At 43.6% G+C, this 21,603-nt stretch overlaps 1 protein-coding gene and 1 pseudogene across 2 annotated transcripts in view; one reads left to right on the top strand and one right to left on the bottom strand.

Moving 5' to 3' along the window:
* SHROOM3 (shroom family member 3) overlaps positions 1-21,603 on the bottom strand; it is a 333,657-nt gene that overhangs the window by 95,837 nt on the left and 216,217 nt on the right. The window lies entirely within an intron of this gene.
* On the top strand, positions 9,104-9,397 carry LOC148777885 (large ribosomal subunit protein eL37-like; annotated as a pseudogene).

The raw sequence follows: 21,603 nt of genomic DNA, 5'->3' as shown, positions 1-21,603 counted from the left end.
AGGGATGACTGTTCATGGAAAACAGCTATCTTTCACATTACCTAAGAAACCCTTGAAAATTTTGACTTCCTGACATACCAGATAATGCAGACATCGTACAGAACCAGAAGACTCCATTTTTCAATTCCAATTTAAAAATAACAGTGGTGGTGGTGGTGGTTTAGTCACTAAGTTGTATCCAACTCTTGCGACCACATGTACTGTCCTGCCAGGCTCCTCTGCCCATGGATTCTCCAGGCAAGAATACTGGAGTGCTTCGCCATTTCCTTCTCTAGGGGATCTTCCTGACCTGGGGATCAAACTCACATCTCCTGCATTACAGGTGGATTCTTTACCACTGAGGAACGAGGAAAGCCAGAAAAACAATAGTAAAAGGGAGAGATGGGAGTTGTCCCTTCACGGGTTCAGAGTTCCAGTTTTGCAAGATGACATTCTGGAGAATTGCTGCACAATAATATGAATATACTTAACTACTGAACTGCACATAATGGCTTAAGGTGGTACATTTAAAATATATATATTTATTTTTATTTATTCACTTATTTGGCTAAACCAGGTCTGAGTTGCAGCATGCAAACTCTTAGTTGCGGCATGTGGGATCTAGTTCCCCAACCCAGGCCCCCTGCACTAGGAGCGAAGAGTCAGCCACTGGACGACCAGGGAAGTCCCAAGACAGTAAATTTGATGTCATGGTTTTTTTAACCACAATTAAAAATCTTTGAAAACTTAAAAAAAAAGAACAAAAAGGAAAAAGAACACAACCAAATATATTGCGAAGAGGAAAATAAATTACAGCTCCTTTGGCTGTCTTATCCCCCTTTTTTTCTCTTAGCAAGCTGCCTGGTAGGTGAAAGTCACTCAGTCATGTCTGACTCTTTGTGACCCCATGGACCCCATGGAATTCTCCAGGCCAGAATACTGGAGTGGGTAGTCTTTCCCTTCTCCAGGGGATCTTCCCAACCCAGGGATCGAACCCAGGTCTCCCGCATTGCAGGTGGATTCTTTACCAACTGAGTCACCAGGGAAGCCTCATAGTTATACACAAATATTCTTTCCCTTTATGTGGACAAAAGCAGGAGGGGGAAGAGAAATACATAGGCATTTGCAGAAACAGAGATCTTCCTCTGTCTTTGGAGAATATCTCTTTTTGAACCACTGGCCAATAGGATAGTTTAAAAGTTACATTATGTGTAATAGGGGATGGCAAAGAAGCTTTTGAGGTCCAAAGAACAGATGTCATTAAGTCTTAACTCAACATGTTAAGTTGCTTCATGTTAAGTTGCTACTCCATGGACTGTAGCCCACCAGGCTCCTCTGTCCATGGGATTTTCCAGGCAAGAATACTGGAGTTGGTTGCCATTTCCCACTCCAGGGGATCTTCCTGACCCAGGAATTGAACCTACATCTCTGAGGGTTGCGTTGGCAGGGGCGTTCTTTATCACTAGCACCACTTGGGAAGCCCAGTCTCCATCAGAGTTTGTTTAGAATCAACTCCTTACTACTCAATTCCTGGACAAAAGTCTGATGGAAACTCATGGAGCTAACAATTAAGGACAGACAGGCCAACAGGAAAAGTAAGGAATCGAAATTTCTTCCCTTCTCGATTCTTATTCCTATCCCCCAACACCATCCCCCTCCCCCATTTTTTTCCCTCTTTCTTATCCAGTTGGAAGACTAAGCTGTTTACATTGACTGCTTTGACTTTGGGAACGGACTGTTTTTGAATCTGGCTTGGTTTGCAGTTTTTTTTCTTTTGGAGATGGGTGTTTGTTGATCAAAGCGACAAACAACAATGTTGTTTTAATTTATGCTTCCTTTAGTTCTGCAAATTTGGGGAGGAGGGTTTTTTTATAAGAGGTAATGAGGCAGAATCTTCTTAATGGCAAGGATATTTTCTCACCAAATTAAAACCCATGTATGCTTAAAAAAATAATGAAATAAAAGTAGCTTTTCTTTAGAGAGTAAATAAATCTTAAGGCAGGAAATTTCCCACACAGTTTGAGCTTGCTGTTCCTATCAATACAGGCTGGGGAATGGGATAAACAGGACATTTTCTTTTCCTTTTTTTGTTCCTAACTTGAAGTAACAGAATGATTTACAGTAAGAAGAGTCTGATCAAAACATTTGAGATTAAATGTTTTGATTAAAGAGAAGGGCCAGTGGGGAGAATAGTTAGGAAGTGGAGTGGATAGGCCTTGTTAATTTTGTGTGGACCCTTCTTTAAAATCTCTTTTCTGATATAAGCAACCATGTTTCTTTGCATCCTGCCACAATAAATCTATTTGACTCAATACAAAATATCTAAGTTACTTTCGAAATAAGATGCTAACTTTGTTGTTGTTCAGTGGCTAAGACGTGTCCAGTTCTTTGTGATCCCATGGACTGTAGCTAGCCAGGCTTTCCTGGCTAACTTTTTGAAAGTGTATAAATCAGAGATTTTTAGAGAATCCACAGATTCTTGTAACCATTGCCATAATCCAGTTTTAGGATATCTTCATCACCTCAGAAAGTTCCCTTATGCCTAATCCCTGCTCTCACCCCCAATGTCAGGCGACTCCTGATCTGTTGTTTGTCTCTATAGATTTGCCTTTTCTAAATATTTCAAATAAATGGAATCATACAGTATGTAATTTTTTATGCCTGGTTTCTTTCTCTTACCATAATGTGCCTAAAGTTCTGCTATAAGCATCTGTATACGAGTCTTTGAGTGGACAGACAGAGGCTCTGTTATTTGGATTAAATGTAGGAAGTGGTAAGAAAAATCAAGAGCTCAAGGAAGATGCCCAGATTTCAAGCTTCAGCAACCGGTTGGATGATGACATAATTCACTGAAATGGGGAAGGTACCTCGGTACCTCATATAAGTGAAAAGTGAAAGTGTTAGTCGTTCAGTTGTGTCCAGCTCTTTGCGATCCCATGGAAGTGGAATCATACAGTATTTGTTCTATTTGTGCCTGGCTTACTTCACCGAGCATAATGTTAAAGTTATGCGTACATACTACATTTTACTTATCCATTCATCTGTTGATAGACACTTGCTTGAGTGGCTTCTACCTTTGGCTACTGTAAATAATACCCCTACGAACGTGGGTGTACACATATCTCCTCCAGTCCCTGCTTGTTTGGCATTTACTTTCAAAAAATTTCAAGATATAAGAGTTGGAAGATCTTTGCCATACTGAATCAGGTGGGAAGCGGGCAGGGCACAGCCTTCAAAAGAATAACATAGCCCTGGCTTCCATGGTGGCTTAGTGGTAAGGAATCTGTCTGCCATTGCAGGAGACATGGGTTCAATCCCCACTCTGGAAAGATCCCACATGCCAAGGAGCAACTAAGCCCATAGTTACTGAGCCTGTGCTCTAGGGCCCAAGACCTGCAACTACTGAAGCCTGAGTGCTCTAGATCCCATGCTCTGAAATGAGAGAAGTCACTGCAATGAGAAGCCTGCAGCTGCACACCCCAACTAGGAGTAGACCCTGCTCACCACAACTAGAGAAAGCCTGTGTGCATCAATGAAGACTCATCACAGCCAAACAAACAAAAAAGAATGACATAGCCTAAGAAAAAACAACATAAACGGGTAAGAATCAGCTAGGTCCAAGATGGCAGACGAGTTGACTTCCACTAGACCTTGAGCCTCAGTATGAGCTCACTGTAACACATCAGCAAAGCTAAATGACACACCCCCCGGTGCCATGACAGTTCCAAGGCCAACAGTAAAGGTGAAAAAGTGAGAAGTGACCCAATTCCTGGAAATCTCCACCCCTTCTCCCAAATAGCTGGAATACTCCTCCTACTCATTAGCATGTGAAATTACCCACTCCTATAAAAAGTGACAACCCCATATCCTGGTGCCACTCTTACCTTCTAAGATGACCCACACTCTGTCTGGAGTGTTTCTAAATTAATCCACTTTTTATCGATCCCTTTGTCTGTCACTGAATTCTTTCTTTGATGAGACATCAAGAACCTGAGCTTTATTAAGCCCTGAGACTAGGTCTGTGATCTCAGTTAAAAGACAGTGGGTTCCAGTCCCATTCTGGGTTACACCTTTTCAATACTTTAACTCACGAAAGCTGTAATAATGCATCATCACTTGAATCATAGGTGTTCATGTGATCAGGTTAAGATCGTAATTACAAATACCACGTGAACTGAGTGAGGCCAAAACTTTCTCCAGCTTTAAGAGATACTGAGTTTCACTGGACTTTTCTTAAACTCTAGACCTACAATTCAGAAACTGTTCTTTTTTCCTTTTTGGGGATTTTGATGATACCCCCTTGAATCAATCAAAACTTGAGGCTCAAGTTCCTTACAAAATTTTTCCGATAATCTGTGGGGTCTTGTGCTCAGTTGTGTCTGACTCTTCATGACCCCATGGATTGTAGCCCACCAGGCTCCTCTGTCCATGGGATTTCTCAGGCAAGAATACTGGAGCAGGTTGCCATTTCCTTCTCCAGGGGATCCTCCCAACCCAGGGATCGAACCTATGTCCTCCTGTGTCTCCTGCATTGGCAGGTGGATTCTTTCCCACTGAGTCACTTGGGAAATGCGGGGTCCTGAAAGTGACCCAGTTCTCTTTGCTTTTGTGATAAAAGTGTTCACTGGGCACTTCATAAAGTGCTTAAAGTTTTCTGTGGTTCATCAGCTCAGACCGGTCTACAATGAGACAGTTGAATTTACCGAGACAGCACTTATCAGGGAATGAAGTTATGACATGGGGTCAGGATGTCAAGCCTGATGGCAGAGAGAGATTAGACACACACCAGCAAACTGCAGGGAGAGGTTTTGAAGGAAGGGGTAAACACAGGCCTAGTTGTACCAACTTGTATTTTACTCTCAAAAACACCATTGTTCTCCGCAATCAAACAGAGCATGCAGCTCTTGGAAAATAACAGAACGGGGCAATGTTTTCATTCTACCTAGTTCATGAGACACTGCTGAGAATGGCCAGCAAGTAAGTTAATAAAATCAGCAAGCTTAGATAGCCATAATGTCAGAAAACACCATTCTAATTATAAGAGATGTGGCAAAAAGCAGTGAAATCCACAGAACAGTCCAGCATGCCAGGAAAGGAGTCAATCTCACCATTGCTGGAGGGAAAACCACATGGGCCTGGGCCTTGGGAACATGCTCCCTGCAATGGCTGTTCCTTCTGTTCGATTTCAAGCTCTATGCCCAGGATGCAGAGGGAAAGCCACAACTTCCTGGAACACCTTCCAGAATGCCCCACCCTCCACTGGAATGGAAGGTGGGACAAGAAATTAAACACAGGGGATCAGTGGCAGGGAGATAAGAGATTAAAAAAGAAAAAAAAACCAAACACCAAAACCTGTATTGTAGCCAGGCCACATATATGAATTAAGTGCCTCATAGGCAGAGCTGTGGCCACTTGCAGATTTGGGGGTTCTGATAGGAAGAGCCAGCTCACTGAAAAAGACCCTGATCCTGGAAAAGACTGAAGGCAAAAGGGGGTGGCAGACGATGAGATGGTTGGATGGCATCACCAACTCAATGGACATGAGTTTAAGCAAGCTCCAGGAGATGATGAAGGTCAGAGCAGCATGGAGTGCTGCAGTCAATGGGGTCTCGAAGAGTCGGACACGACTGAGCTGCTGCTGCTGCTGCTAAGTCACTGCAGTTGTGTCCGACTCTGTGTGACCCCATAGATGGAAGCCCATCAGGCTCCCCTGTCCCTGGGATTCTCCAGGCAAGAACACTGGAGTGGGTTGCCATTTCCTTCTCCAATGTGTGAAAGTGAAAAGTGAAAGTGAAGTCGCTCAGTCGTGTCCCACCCTTAGCGACCCCACGGACTGCAGCCTACCAGGCTCCTCCATCCATGGGATTTTCTAGGCAAGAATACTGGAGTGGCTTGCCATTGCCTTCTCCGATGACTGAGCTACTGAACAACAACAACACTAATATAAGGCCTGTGGGCAGAGGCTCATTGTCACTCAAAGCCCTCAGAGGTCTTGTTATACAGGCAGTAAATCTATCCTGCCTACCTTTGGATGGCATGGTCAGCTGTGGACTCCCAGGGGAGAACTGCAGAAACCCAGGCCCTTCTTTAGGAGGGGGGATCATTCCCTCTGAATCAGTTAATTCTCACTCTAGGCTGTACCTGCAAACCTCTTGGGAGGCTTATAAAACCTGAGGGCCAGGACCAACCCCAAACCAATGAATCAGAATTTGGGACAATGATCCCCTAGTTAGTTTTAAAGGATCCACAGATGATTCTTATGTGCAGCTAAGGAATCACAGCCGTCAGTCAACTTGGGCTTCTAGCTGCATAAACTCAAGAGGAATTATCAATCAATAATGTATTGCATACATTTCATAAGGTGAAACAGAGGTTCCTCCCAAGAAATACAACTTAGGAAGCTCTATTAGTTAGCTAGGGTTGCCGTTAACAAAATACTTGTTTTAAGCAACAGAAATGAAGATTCTTAGTTGTGGGCGCTAGAGGGTCAAGAATAAGATGTCAACAGGTTTTCTCCTGAGGCCTCTCTCCTTAGCTTGCAGGAGGCCACCTATTCATTGTGTCCTCATGTGGTCTTCCCTCTGTGTATCCCTTAGTGCTTCTTTGCATGTCCAAATTTCTTCTTATAAGGACAGGAGTCAGATTGGATTGGGGCTCACCTTAACGGTCTCATTTTAACTTAAGTATATATTTAAAGGCCCTATTGCCAAATATAGTCACATTCTGAGATATTGAGGGTTCAGTTCAGGACTTCAATATATGAATTTGGGTGGTAGGAGGGTGGAGCCACAATTCAGTCCATAACATAAGTTCTTCAGATGACAAGGTGGCTATCCTAAATAAATTCTTTGACTTCACAAATACCAAATGTTTAATTTACTTAAGAAGTCAAAATTTCCTGATGACTAAGCAAACCCATTAGGAAAAGAATAATTTTTGAAATTATGTGTATGCTGAGCATCCCACATGGTAACTAAGGGCTTACAGAGAAAATACTCTTTTAAATGGCCAGAAATAATGCCAGGAAGTAGCTCACCTATTTCAAAATCTGGTTCATTATTTTCAACCGCTAGGAAACAAGTGCCAGATATATTTAGGATCTGTAACCCAGGTAAGAAATTGTTTGAACAGTCTGACAAGGTGTCTCAAAATGGCAGCTTGGGTGAAACAGGTGTCATGACTCTGGTTTCCTATAGAATCGAGAAGGCAAATGGACTAAACTGAACCTGGGGGATTGGAGTGCCTAGAATGCTCATACCCTGTCTCAAGGGCCTTGCAGAAAGTGGGCTCACTGTTCCTTGAGCTCCAACTTCTGAAAAAAATAAAGGACATCTGGATTTTTCACATGAAAGTTTCCAGTTTTCAATGTTGAAAATGAATTCAAGTAAAAAAGCACCACCATTCTGTGGACCAAATAAAACATAGCTTCAGGAGAGTCTGGGCTGCTTTGCTTTTGGTGTAAAGCCATAGGGTGACCAGGTTCTAGTCTTGACTTGGAAGCTGTGTGATTCTGCCACCAGTTCATCTGGAATTCATCTTGAAAAATATGAGATGCCTTATGAGAGTTTCATGAAAGTCAGGTACACAATTCTTTCATTCTCTGTTGGAAGAAATGCAGAGTCCCCAAGTCCAAAAAGATTTCAAGCACGAACTCAAGAACTCCTAAGATCCTAGCATCTGAACAGAAGCAGGTCAATTTCACCGGTTCCATCCCTCCTTCAATTAGTTTCAAGCCGACTGAAGATAACCTTTCCTGGAATGGATTTGCTGCTGCTGCTGCTGCTGCTGCTAAGTCGCTTCAGTCGTGTCCGACTCTGTGCTACCCCATAGACGGAAGCCCACCAGGCTCCCCCGTCCCTGGGATTCTCCAAGCAAGAACACTGGAGTGGGTTGCCATTTCCTTCTCCAATGCGTGAAAGTGAAAAGTGAAAGTGAGGTTGCTCAGTCGTGTCCAACTGAGTGACCCCATGGACTGCAGCCTACCAGGCTCCTCCATCCATGGGATTTTCTAGGCAAGAGTACTGGAGTGGCTTACCATTGCCTTCTCCGGGAATGGATTTAGCTAGCTGAAAAGTTTTGATTTGGAACTAATACTATATACTAATACACTAATGCAAATTTAGGGTTTCCCCAGTGGCTCAGACAATAAAGAATCTGCCTGCAATGCAGGATACCTGGGTTCAATCCCTGGGTCAGGAAGATCCCCTGGAGAAGGGAATAGCAACCCACTCCAGTATTCTTGCCTGGAGAATCCCATGGACAGAGAAGCCTGGAGGGCCACAGTCCATGAAGCTGCAAAGAGTCAGACACAACTGAGCACACATGCATGCAATACTTTCTAGAATTCCAGAGACTGATGCGTGTGTGTGTGTTAAGTCGCTTCAGTCATGTCTGATTCTCTGCAACCCTATACTGGAGAATACTGAAGTGAATTGCCATGCCCTCCTCCAGGATCTTCCCCACCCAGGGACCAAACCCGAATCTTTTATGTCTCCTGCATTGGCAGGTGGGTTCTTTACCACTAGTGCCACCTGGGAAGCCCGTCAGAGATTTATACAGTGACTTAAATCAACAAACTTCAAAGTCCCCTTTCAGGAGAAGATACCCCTCGAGAAGCAAGGGGTAACTATCCACTGCAGGATAGTTAACAGAGCTCTACCCAGGAACCTAGGGACATAGCTCTGGGCTCATCTCTGAATAACCAACTCTCTGAATCAATTTCTCTGATCTTCAGTTTGACTATAAAGTTCTTGTGACTTTTCATCCCTAAGATCCATTATTCTAGTTACCAAAATTAAAATATCAATTCTCAATTCTGCAACCAGCTATGAGACTGTAAGAAATGACAAAAACCAACTTGGTTAAATCACTTTAACCTGCGTCTAAGTATTCCAGTCTTATCGTTGCCAGCTAAACTTGATCATGTTGGATGAGTGTCAAAACTCAATGTAGAAGCACTTAAATGTTTTCAAATGCAGGGAGTTTTATAAATGCATAGAACACAAGTGGCAAGGGATAATTCTTGAAGCCACAGTAAATACAATTCTTTAGCAGGAAAATATTTTTGAAATTTCTGGCTTTAAGAGCAACTGGATAGCTCTTTGGTCTAAGCGGCAGAAGCAAGATGACACATGGAACGTCACTGCTTGGAAAGCATCAGAATAAGATGCACATGCTGTGCCGCCGCTGTGGCTCTAAAGCCTACCACCTTCAGAAGTTGACCTGTGGCAAATGTGGCTACCCTGCCAACCGAAAGAGAAAGTATAATTGGAGGGCTAAAGCTAAAGGTTGAAATGCCACAGAGACTGGTCGAATGAGGCACCTAAAAATTGTATACCGCAGATTCAGGTCTGGATTCCATAAAGGAATGACACCTAAACGCAAGTGAGAGGCTATTGCAGCATTCAGTTCATCTTAAGGGTTTCCACGATTATAAGGGCAATAAGACCCCCTGGAGAAGGAAATGGTAACCCACTCCAGTATTCTTGCCTGGAGAATCCCATGGACGGAGAAGCCTGGTAGGCTACAGTCCACGGGGTCGCAAAAGAGTCGGACACGACTGAGCGACTGAACGGAACGGAACGGAAGGGCAATAAATGTTCTGGCTTTTTAAAAATATATATAAAGCAACTGGATAATTAAAAGTGATGCTGGTTTTAAAATTTCATCATGGACTGCTGTGATAGGCAGAATTCTAAAGATGGTCCCAAGATTTCTGCTCCCTGGTTACTAGATCAAGCATTAATTTATATACTACTGGGAAGAGAGTATGCAGATGCAGTTATGTTTCCAAGTTGAATGACCTTAAGATACAGAGATTATTCAGGTAAGTCTGACCCAATCAGATGAGTCTTTTTAAAGCAGTAAAGAAGACAGAGAGATTTAAACCAAGGGGCATGGAAGTCTAGGGAAGGGGGTGAGAAATCAATGTGTTTTGCAAGCTTGAAGATAGAAGGGGCCATGTGAGAAAAAGATACAGGCTGCCCCTAGGTGCAGACGGGCTACCCAGGTGGCTCAGTGGTGAAGAATCTGCCTGCCAATGTAGGAGATGAAGGAGATACGGGTTAGATCCCTGGGTCAGGAAGATCTCCTGCAGTAGGAAATGGCAACCTACTCCATTATTCTTGCCTGGAAAATCCCTTGGACAGAGGAGACTGGAAGGCTATAGTCCATGGAGTTGTAGAGTCAGACACAACTGAGCAACCGAGGACGCACACACTAGGAGCGGAGAGCTGCTCTAAACGACAGCCAGCGAGGAAACCACACGAACTGAACTGAACCAACAATCTGAATGAGTTCGAAAGTGGATTTTCCCAAGAGCCTCCAGATAAGAACCCAGCCCGGGTGACACTTCATTTCAACCTTAAGACCATAAGCATGGAACTCAACTGAGTCATACAGGACTCCTGACCTGCAGAGCTATGAGCTAATATATTTGTGCTGCTCTCAGATGCCATGCTTGCAGTAATTTATTACACAGCAATAGAAAACTAACACATTTGTTGCCAGCAACAAATGTCAAGAAGGTTGGGAAGCAACTGGAACTGTATTGTAGGATGGTGCCACGACTTTGGAAAATAGTATGAAAGTTTCTTATTAGGCAAACATACATCATGAGATGACCCAGCATCTCATCTAAGAGAATGAGAACAAATGTCTACAAAGGGGCTTGAACACTAATATCCACAGTAGCTTTATTCATAATAACCCCACGCTGGATACAGCCCGAATGTCCATCAACAGGAGAATGGGTAAATAATGAACACAGACAACACCATGGATGAAGTTTAGAAACGTGTTGAGTAAAAAAGATACCATACAAAAGAGTACGTACTGTGTTCTTTTTTTTTTTTTCTCGTACTGTGTTATTTCATGTGTAAGCTTTAGAAGAGGCAAATCTAATCTATGGTGAAATAAATCAGAATACTGGATGCTTGGGGGTGGGGGATGGACTGGGATGAGGCATGGAGTTTATGGGGCTGATGAAAATGGTCTATCTTAACAGAGGTATAGATTACACAGGTATATACATTTATCAGGACTCTGAAAATGGAACTGTAATACTGAAGCATATCTTTCAGCTTGTAAATGGTATCTCAATAAAAATATATTGAAAAATAAATTTTAAAAAATTCAAGCCTATAATGTTACAGACTGGTTATTACTAAGGTGTTAATTGGTGGATCAGATGGTAAAGAATCTGCCTGCAATGCGTGAGACCTGGGTTCCATCCCTGGATCGGGAGGATCCCCTGGAGAAGGGAATGGCAACCCACTCCAGCATTCTTGCCTGGAGAATCCCACGAACAGAGGAACCTGGAGGGCTACAGTCCATGGGGTAGCAAAGAGCCGGACACAACTGAATGACTAACACTAGGAGTATCCATTTAAAAGCACAGCGGGGAAGAATTAACCCAGAGGCTAGGGCATATGGCCCTCTGAGCAGCTGGATGAAAAACTGTTGGACAGTGAGGACTATCTTCTGTTCAATTCAGTTCAGTCACTCAGTCTTGTCTGACTCTTTGCGACCCCATGGACCGCAGCACGACAGGCCTCCTGAGGACCTCAAACCACTCCAGAGACTCAAATTGTCCTGTAAAAACCTCCTATAAGTTTATCTTATGCCCAGGTCTAAAATGCTAAAATGGGCTTCCCTGGTGGCTCAGATGATAAAGAATCCACCTGCAATGCAGGAGACCTGGGTTCAATCCCTGGATTGGGAAGGATCCCAATCCCCCTCCAGCGGATCCTGGAGGAGGGCATGGCAACACACTTCAGTATTCTTGCCTGGAGAATCCCCATTGACCAGAGGAGCCTGGCAGGCTGCAGTCTGTGAGGGTTGCAGAGAGTTGGACGCAACTGAGTGACTAAACACACACAAACAGCATAGATGCCAATGGGACTGCAACAACCCAAACAGGAAGGTCTCTGAAGGGAGCTGAGAGCACAGGGACAAGTGAGAAGTGCCCTGAGACTCCCATATGACAGAGATGGAGCTTCAAGCTCTCAGATCTGATGGCCAAGGGTCAGCAACCCACAGGGGTGGCCTACTGGTCTTGTGGTCTTGTGTCGCATAAGACACCCAGCACACTGACCTCGAAGGCCTCCGGGGATATTGCTGCACACCAGCATTCCTGGTCTCTTTAGGAATGGGGACTACACAATACGTTGTGATGGGCTGCTACAGGTCTTTTTTTTATTGAAGTATCAGTCAGTCAGTCAGTTCAGTCACTCAATCGTGTCCGACTCTCCGCGACCCCATGAATCACAGCACGCCAGGCCTCCCTGTCCATCACCAATTTCCAGAGTTCACTCAAACTCATGTCCATCAAGTCGGTGATGCCATCCAGCCATCTCATTCTCTGTCATCCCCTTCTCCTCCCGCCCCAATCAGGCTATTGAAGTATAGTTGATGGATCAATATAATACTCTATAAGTAACAAGTGAACAAAGTAGTGACTCAAAATTTTAAAAGGTTATACTCCTACAGTTATTATAAAATATTGGCTATATTCCCCATGTTGTAATATATCCATGCAGCTTATTTTATACTTAATTGTTTCTACTCCTTAATCCCCTACTTCTATACAGCCCTTCCTCCCTTCCCTCTCCTCACCGGTAACTGCTAGTTTGTTCTTTGTATCCGTGTAAACTCATCTTTTCTTAGTTGGTGGAGATACTTCTCAAAGCTCATAGAAATGTCACTGGATTCTGCAGACTGACACTTCGGTACTTGGGAAGGGACTTTAAACAGAGCCAACAATTGTAGACTAAAATTTTCTCAGTTTGACTGACATGGGTTTAAACCAAAATGACCAACATGAGAAACTGTGTTTTAAAATGTGGGCTGCACTTTTTCTAAGGGGCTCTAATGGTTATACAGTGGTGTGTGTGTGTGTATGTGTGTGTGTGTGTGTGTATGGAGGGGGGAGTGTAAAGTAGTAGAGCCACTTGATTGGCAAGGTGTCTTCGATCTGTTGGACACTGTCTTTAACAAGTTCCATGGGTATGTGGGAAGTGATTGGTACTCAGCCCTCTCCAGAGGGGAAGTCAGTAAGGTCACATGGGGAAGCTGTGCTAGGGGGAGGAGAGGTGAGCTAAAGGATGGGACTTGAGAATTTACAGTGAGAGTTAAAATGAGACCAGTTAGTAAGAGCGGGCACTGGAATAAAAATTTCAGGTAGTCAACCAGAAAAGGAAGAATGGAATCTCGATGATATTCTTTCTTAGGTGAGTCTTTTGTTTGTTTGTTTAATCATAACAATGATTTGGAAAAACTTTACTAGTGAGTCAGTGATGGGTTTTGCTACATATACCATAAATCAGGACTTCCCAGGTGGCGCTACTGGTAAAGAATCTGCCTGCCAATCCAGGAGACCCAAGAGATATGGGTTCAATCCTGGGGTCAGGAAAATCCCCAGGAGGAGGGTGTGGCAACCCACTCCAGTATTCTTGCCTGGAGAATCCCATGGACAGAGGAGCCTGGTAGGCTGCAGCCCATAAAGTCGCAAAGAGTCAAAAATGACTAAAGCAACTGAGCATGCACACACTATAAACTAGTTACAATGCCCTAATTATTTCCAAAAAGAAGTTTTACCTGGAAATGGTGCAAAGTGACACTGAATCTATAGGTTTTGTTCTTTCATGTAAGTGTTAAGTATCTGACTTGTCAGTTTTGCAACCTGATTGATTTTGATATTTGGCTTTGAGTGGAACTGAGACTATTCACTCATTTTTCCATCCAAAGGTGCCAACATTGGCCATTACTTGGATCCTACCAGTGCTTACACACACACACACACACACACACACACACAGGTTAGAAGCAGTCCCTGCAGAAACTCTTACTAAACTCTTGCCACACAGAATTCATTGTTCCTAGCTTGTGTCCCTCACTTGAAAATGAGGTCTTTGGGTGAATGCAATGGTTTGTCTTCATTATCCTTTATTCTTAATACCTAACAAAGTATCTGACACATAGTTGATGCAAGTATTTTTAGTCTTGCTATTTCCTGTTATGTTCTCTATGGAGATGAAAAAACAGCCCTAGTCTTTCTTTTTCTACATGAAGACACACTTTCATGGCTCAGTCTCAAATCCAGCCACATAACCTTTCCTTGGCTTTTCTATCTTTAGACCCTGCCCCCTCCCCCCCAGCAAGGTTATTTCAGAAATGAAGCAAGTGTTTCTGAACAACCTGGTGAATTCCAATTAGGGCAGGAAGACAAATCACCAACGCTTGGGGTTTGAACACCTGGCATGTGGGTGGCCAGCTCCCCTCCTTCACAGTCTGGTGGGTGCCAAGCACTTTCCTAATTTTCACAACTGCTGTGTGACAATGGGGATACATTATCAAGTGTGTGGAAAAGCCCTTGGTCACTGCAAAACAGGTTAACAGCTTCACTTCATGTAGAAAAAGTTCAGACGCAAAGGGAGATATCTGAATCGTAAACCAATGGTTTCCCAACAACCCCACGAATGTACTGAACTCCACAAAAATAGGACCGATTCCAGGACTGCCCCATGTGACCACAAGAAAAGACCCAGGTGGCCACAATCTGAGAACGTGAGTCCTTGGAAAGGGTCCTGAAACCAGTACAGTCTGCAGGAGACCAGGTGTGACTCGGTCTTGACTTACTTGTCAGGCTTGGCGACAGTATGTTCTCTGTGTTTGTGTGTATCAGGAAACCCAATAGTTACAGGGCTGAGAAACAGGCTTCCTCTATAATTAGTGCAACAAGCCAATGGATGTCACTGTTGCACCATGGAAACAGAATCTCAACCCTGATGGGACTTGGAAAAGCGATGCACTCACTGCTTGGTTACTTTAACACAGCAGAGAGCACCTTGAACCAAAGGGAAAGGACTTTAAGTGGATGGTCAGATGTTGTGATTTATATATATATTTGATCATTCAGATCTTCACTTGCAGTTCCTGGCTCACAGCTCCCAAACTCTTGGAATTTCCTAAGTGATACAAGCTTACCAGTGTCTCTTATTAGCTTAACTAGGTTTGGTTGCAGACAAGCTTGTGATGAGAAGGTTGGAACTTTCAGTCCCACGCCTAGACCCAGAGGGCCTGGAGGTTGACTTCAATCACCAATGGCCAGTGGTTTAGTCAATTGGGCCTATGCAATAAAGCCTCCATAAAAAAGGATGTGTGTGTATGTGTGTGTGTGGTTGGGGGTCGGGGGAGGTTTCAGAGAGCTTCCAGGCTGGGGAACACGTGGGCCTTGGGGAGGGTGGAGCCCACCTGGAGAGGGGATGGAAGCACATACCCTCTCCCTGTAGCTTGCCCTGTGTGTCTCTTCCATCCAGTTGTCTTGAGTTACAGTCTTTCACAATAAACCAGTGATCTAATAAGTGAAATGTTTCCCTGAGTTCTGTGAATTCACTGAACCTAAAGAGGGGTCCAGGGGCAATGCAGGAGACCCTGGTTGAAACCCTGGGTTGGCAAGATCCTCTGGAGAAGGGAATGGCAACCCTTTCCAGTATTCTTGCCAGAAAATCCCATGGACAGAGGAGCCTGGCAGGCTACAGTCCTTGGGGTCGCAAAGAGTCGAACATGTCTGAGAGACTAACACACAGGTAACAACCTGGACTTGTGACTGTCATTCTGAGTGGGAAGGGATCACTACAACCTCCAATCTGTAGTGTGTAGGTCAGAAGCACAGGTAACCACCTGGGCTGCATCTATTTCTGAAGTGTGTGTGTTTGTGTAGGAATGAACCCTTAACCTGCGGAATCTGATGTCATCTCTGTGTACTGTCAGAACTGAGTTAAATTCTGACTTCCAGCTGGTGACAAGAAATTGCTTCTTGGGGTGGAGAAATCCCCACCACACACACACGCACATACTGGAATTGCCAAAAGAGATGGTAATTAATATTCCACTTTTAATTTTTAGAGCTAGTAATGAGCAGGTACATTTGGGTTAAGGCAAAACATTCAAGTTAAGGCAAATAGCTTTGAACAGAGTAGGGACCTATGGATGAATGTGTCTGCCACCTACCTATTGCGGAAAAAGCTGAAAAAATGAATCAAACCAAGTCCTTGGACTTCAAATATTGGGTTTCTTCCACACCACATGACTGCCTTTCACAATTAAACAATGTGCAAAATTATTTTTAAAATACATATGCTGATACTTAGAGTGAGACCTCTCATCATATCAATGGCCTGGAATAAATATTTTGGAAGGAACTTCTAATCCTCAACCTGTATAATGAAAGCCCCCTTGTTTTCCAATGACCCAAGAGAGAAATCCCAGTGGCATTTCCTGGCAGTTCTTAATGTCTTTAGAGCTGACACAGGTCATAGGCTATAATCATTCTTGGGTTTTCTGATGATGAGACCTGTCACTGCTGTCAGACAGGCTTAACTGGCCTTTGGGGACACTTTCTTAAAATATAAGTAAATTGGGCAACTAATCCTATACTTCTGTGTCTTGGTTCTTCTAGGAGCCTTGAAGTCTAGATTTGGAGAAGGAAAGGTTAAGGGAGCAATCCCGGAGAGAAGTGACTCAGGAATTTCTTTGTGTTTATCTTAAAGACATACCACTCAATATTTAGCCCAGTAACCATCACCCCCATTTCCTGGCCAATAGTCATTCTTGGTCTTGGGCACATTTAATATTTTCATATATATATATATATTCACATACTATATTATATTATTATATATTTAGTGATTTAATTTATATATTTAATGATTACACATTTATAATTATAAATGTATTATAAGTTATACTCATGTCCCTGGCCATAAGTCTGAAGAGACTGACAGTGGACTATGGGCCCCAAGACTTCACTTGTAGGTGCCAGGAATCTGAGATTAAAGCTGCCACTTAGGTGGGTGCCACTTGCATTTAATACTTGGTAGGCTGTTTCTTTTTCCCTTAAACAATTTGGAATGCATGAAAATGATACACAGACATTGGTTTAATTTTCAATATCAGTCACTCCTCTATTTAGTAAGTACTAAGCACCCACTTATATGTAGAATACATCATGAGGAACGCTGAGCTGAGAAGCAGAAGCTGGAATCAAGATTGCCGGGAGAAATATTAATAACCTCAGATATGCAGATGACACCACCCTTATGGCAAAAAGTGAAGAGGAACTAAGAAGCTCCTTGATGAAAGTGAAAGAGGAGAGTGAAAAGGTTGGCTTGAAGCTCAACATTCAGAAAACGAAGATCATGGCATCTGGTCCCATCACTTCATGGGAAATAGATGGGGAAACAGTGGAAACAGTGTCAGACTTTATTTTTTTGGCCTCCAAAATCACTGCAGATGCTGCTTGCAGCCATGAAATTAAAAGACGCTTACTCCTTGGAAGGAAAGTTATGACCAACCTAGATAGTATATTAAAAAGCAGAGACATTACTTTGCCAACCAAGGTCCACCTGACTCACTGGAAAAGACTCTGATGCTGGGAGGGATTGCGGGCAGGAGAAGAAGGGGATGACAGAGAATGAAATGGCTGGATGGCATTACCGACTCGATGGACATGAGTTTGAGTGAACTCCGGGAGTTGGTGATGGACAGCGAGGCCTGGTGTGCTGTGATTCATGGGGTCACAAAGAGTCGGACACGACTGAGCGACTGAACTGAACTGAACTGAAGCACCCACTAAGCATAAAAGCCAACGGTAACAAAGTTCACTTCTTTCTGACTGAAGTCATTTTCACCAGTTTAATCCACACGTAGCCAAAGCCACAGAGCAGGACAAAACAGAAGTTAAGACAGCCAAACAGAGCTCGGGTCACTAGCTGTGTGACTTTGGGTTAACCACTTTCCTCCTCTGGGTTTCAATTTTCTCATTTGCAAAATAGAGATAAGAAGCTGTTGATATGATAGCATATTGCAATGGTTACCTTCACTCGGTTGTTTTCTACATGCTAGACCCTGAGAGTGGCACCTGAGAACATATGTGACTGGCAGTCATCCTGACTCGCTCCTTCTTCCTCTACTCTCACACCCAAAGAGTCGCCAAGTCATGCAATCTCTGAAAGATTTCTCATATCTATCCCCTCCATCCACAGCCCTAGTTCCAGCCCTCCTTATCCCTTGGCCTCCTAAGTTGGTCTCCCTGCTTTCACTCTTGTGCCCCTTAAATCCATTTTCTGCATATTGACCACAGCAATCGGTTTAAACAAAAGCATGCTACTGCCTCACTAACAGCCCTTCAGTGGCTCTCCACCTTCCTGACCATGAAACTCTCCAGGCAAGAATGCTGGAGTAGGTTGCCATTCCCTTCCCCAAGGGATCTTCCTGACCCAGGGATCAAACCTGGGTTTCCTGAATTGTAAGCAGACTCTTTACCATCTGAGCCACGAGGGAGGCCCAGCATAAAGCACAAGCTCTTAGACTGGCAAACAAGGTCATCCTGTCTATCTACCCCGGATTTAGCATCCCCTGCCCAATACACGCACACTCTCTAGGCTGTTTTTCATCTCTGCATCTTGTTTATGCTTCAGTGCTGCAACACTGAATTACACCTCTGTTCATCTTTTAAGACTCAGCTCAGTTTAGGCAACTCAGGAAAGCCTTCTCTGATGCTTCTGCTTTCTTGGGATACCTCCCAAGCGAGGTCAGGCGCTCTCTCCCCTGACCATGATCACGTGCTTGCAGCTCCTGTACATGTCTATTTCACTGTATCTGTTTGGCAATTTATTAGTATTTCTCCCTCACTAGACTCTTCTCCATAAGGACAAAAAGCATGTCATCTTCATCTTTCTTTCCCCATCACCTGTCTCTGTTCCTAGCACACAGCCGGGGCTCAGGAAATAAAGTGAACGTGGGCATGTAAACAACAGTGTGACGCCCAGGTCATGCTTTTTGTGTACACCATGCCCCATCTCAAATATTCCCTATGTCTGAAACACTGGTTCTCAACTAGGGGTAATTTTGCTCCCAGGGGGACATTTTTCAGTGCCTGGAAACCTTCAGGCTGTCACAACGACGGGGGCGGGGGAGTGGTGGTGGCAGGGAGAGGGAATGTGCTTCTAGCGTCCAGTGGATAGAGGCCACAGATGCTGTCTAACAGTGCCTAGGACAGCCCTACCACACAACCCACAATGGGGAATTATCCAGCCCCAATTGTTAATATTGATAAGAGCCAAAATTGAAAAATCCTGCTGTAGAACAGGATCTGGAACATGGAAGATCTCAATACAGGATTCCTAATGCTGGCACCAGAGGCAGGAATGATAATCATGATATAAATACATCATATAATTGGACAGTATACTGTTTTCAGTTTATTGAGCAGTTCTGCGTGATATTCACTCACTTCACAGCATCAGACCTGAGGGAGTTCCAGTCTACTTTTACAAACACACTTTACATAAGGCAAAGTCCAGTAGAGTATGACACATGACCCTCTCTCCCCTAACACACACATACACAACCCACCTGCTCCAGCCCTGCAACCCTGAACAACCAGCTAGAATGCCTGGACCATGAGTAAATCTGTTAGTTCACTAGCTGTGGTGTTGTTGAAATACACACACACACACACACACACACTCAAAAGAATTTCACATCTTGCGTGAACTCAGAACTTGAACACTCTCTCCAATAAGGCCTGGCCTCCCTGGGATCGCAAGGGACGTGTAACAATGAAAACTTTCAAGCTGTCAGGTGAGGTTTTTTTATTAGCCATCTGACACAGCACAGGTGAGGCAGTAGCCTGTGACATGGGACACAGGCTGACCCACTTCTTAGGGAGTGTCGTACCATCAATGACACATATACTAGAATTACTTATTCATCTTGGGCAATTCTTTTCATCCACGTGTATTTCACTATTGAGAGTTTAGAGATGCGGTGCATGGTGAAGGAGGCTGCCTAGAGGTAGCAAAACCAGGATGTAAGTTCTAAACTCACCAGAGTGACCCCTGCTTATAATTCAGCTGCATGACCCCCTGTCTGAACCCTGAGGCAAATTTATGATCAGTTTCTCATGGTTATCTTCAGCTCCTCTTTCAGCTGTCCTCTTATCAGTCCAGATGTCTTTTTGCTTTTGAGATGAGCCATTTTTCTTGTCTTACCAACTCCCTTTTTTCTTTATCTGTTCAAATTATTAAACTGCTAAAACTGACTGCCAAGGCTGGATATGTTTGCCCTTGCTTAATACACACTGGCATAGAAGTGGTGGGGTCCATCTTTTTGGTAATTAAATTTAACACTCAACTCAGCCTAGAATTTCCAAGCTGAGATGAGGCATCCCCTTCTGCCAACACAAATCATAAGGTGAAACCCTAATTTCCAATAAAGTAGCTTTGAGTCCTAACATAAGCAGGGATGACTTGCTTTATTCTTGAAAACCCTTTAAATTCTGAAATAATGGCTTTGTCCACCATTAAAACCATACCCAGGGAGAAGTTCAGGGGAGGTGAAGCTGGACTCTGTAAAGTTTCCCTTGCCAAGGCTGATTTGCTGGATAGATAACCAGCATCCTAAAATGATATGTTATGATGGAAAATTTCCCCTTGGCTACAATGCCATTAAACATTACCTTAAGGGAGTTCAGTCAACGTGCAATGAAGAAGCTTCTGTTGATTAAGCTGAGGATGTGGTATTCCTTAGCTTGGGCAATTAGCTCATTTAGAATTTAAACAAATAGAAAATGCAGCACTAGCCTGCTGATTGGTTTCTGGATGGCTTGTGAGCTACCCATCCAACTATCCTCAAAGTGGCAAAGGCATTACCCACTGACGTGCAAGTGTGGTGTGAAGCCTTTTCCAGCTCAACAGTTCCCTAACTTCTTACTTCTTAGTAGTAGTAGTTTCGTCACTAAGTCACATCTGACTCTTGTGACCCCACAGCCTGCCAGGCTCCTCTGTCCATGGGATTCTCCAGGCACAAATACTGGAGTGGATTGCCATTTCCTTACTTATTATGTGGTGTCAAAGATTGAATGCTTATGTCCCTTGCCAAATTCATATGTTGAAACCCTAACCCCAATATGGTTGTACTTGGAGATAATGGCCTCTGAAAAAGTAAGGTTAAAAGGTCATAAGGCTGAGGCCCTAATTTAAAAGGATTAGTGTCCTTATAAGAGACACCAAGGGAAGACACAGGGAAGTCTGCCTCACTGCAGTCCATGGGGTCACAAAGAGTCAGATATGACTTAGCCACTGAATAACAACAACAAAAATAACAAGAGAACCAAAGAGCTCATTTCTCCTTTCTCTTTCTGCTACACTTTTGCATGTACCCAGGAAAGGCCACTTGGAGATACAGAAGGGGGCCATCTACAAACCAGGAAGAAAGCACTCACAAGAAACCAAGACTTGCTGAAACCTTGATCTTGATCTTGGACTTTTCAGCTCCAGAACTGTGAGAAAATAAGATTCTATTGTTCAAGCCATGCAGGCTATGGTATTCTGTTATGGCAGACCGAGCAGACTAATACAGATGGTTATTATGAACCGTATTAAGAAGTGAACAACCTACCAAGGTTGCAATAATTACCATCCATAGCAATCACCTGATGACTATTATTGTGCACATCACAGGTCATCAAAATACTAGATTTTAGAAATTAAGAAAACAATCCTACTTACAGTTGCATTAAGAAGAATAAAGTATCTAGCAATAAATTTAACCAAGGAGGTG

Source organism: Moschus berezovskii, chromosome 5 (genome assembly GCF_049115385.1).
Source record: "Moschus berezovskii isolate FMDL1 chromosome 5, NW_MosBer_1.0, whole genome shotgun sequence".
Classification (NCBI taxonomy): Eukaryota; Metazoa; Chordata; class Mammalia; order Artiodactyla; family Moschidae; genus Moschus; species Moschus berezovskii.
The sequence above is the reverse complement of the archived record's forward strand: the minus strand, read 5'-3'. Positions and strand labels throughout refer to the sequence as shown.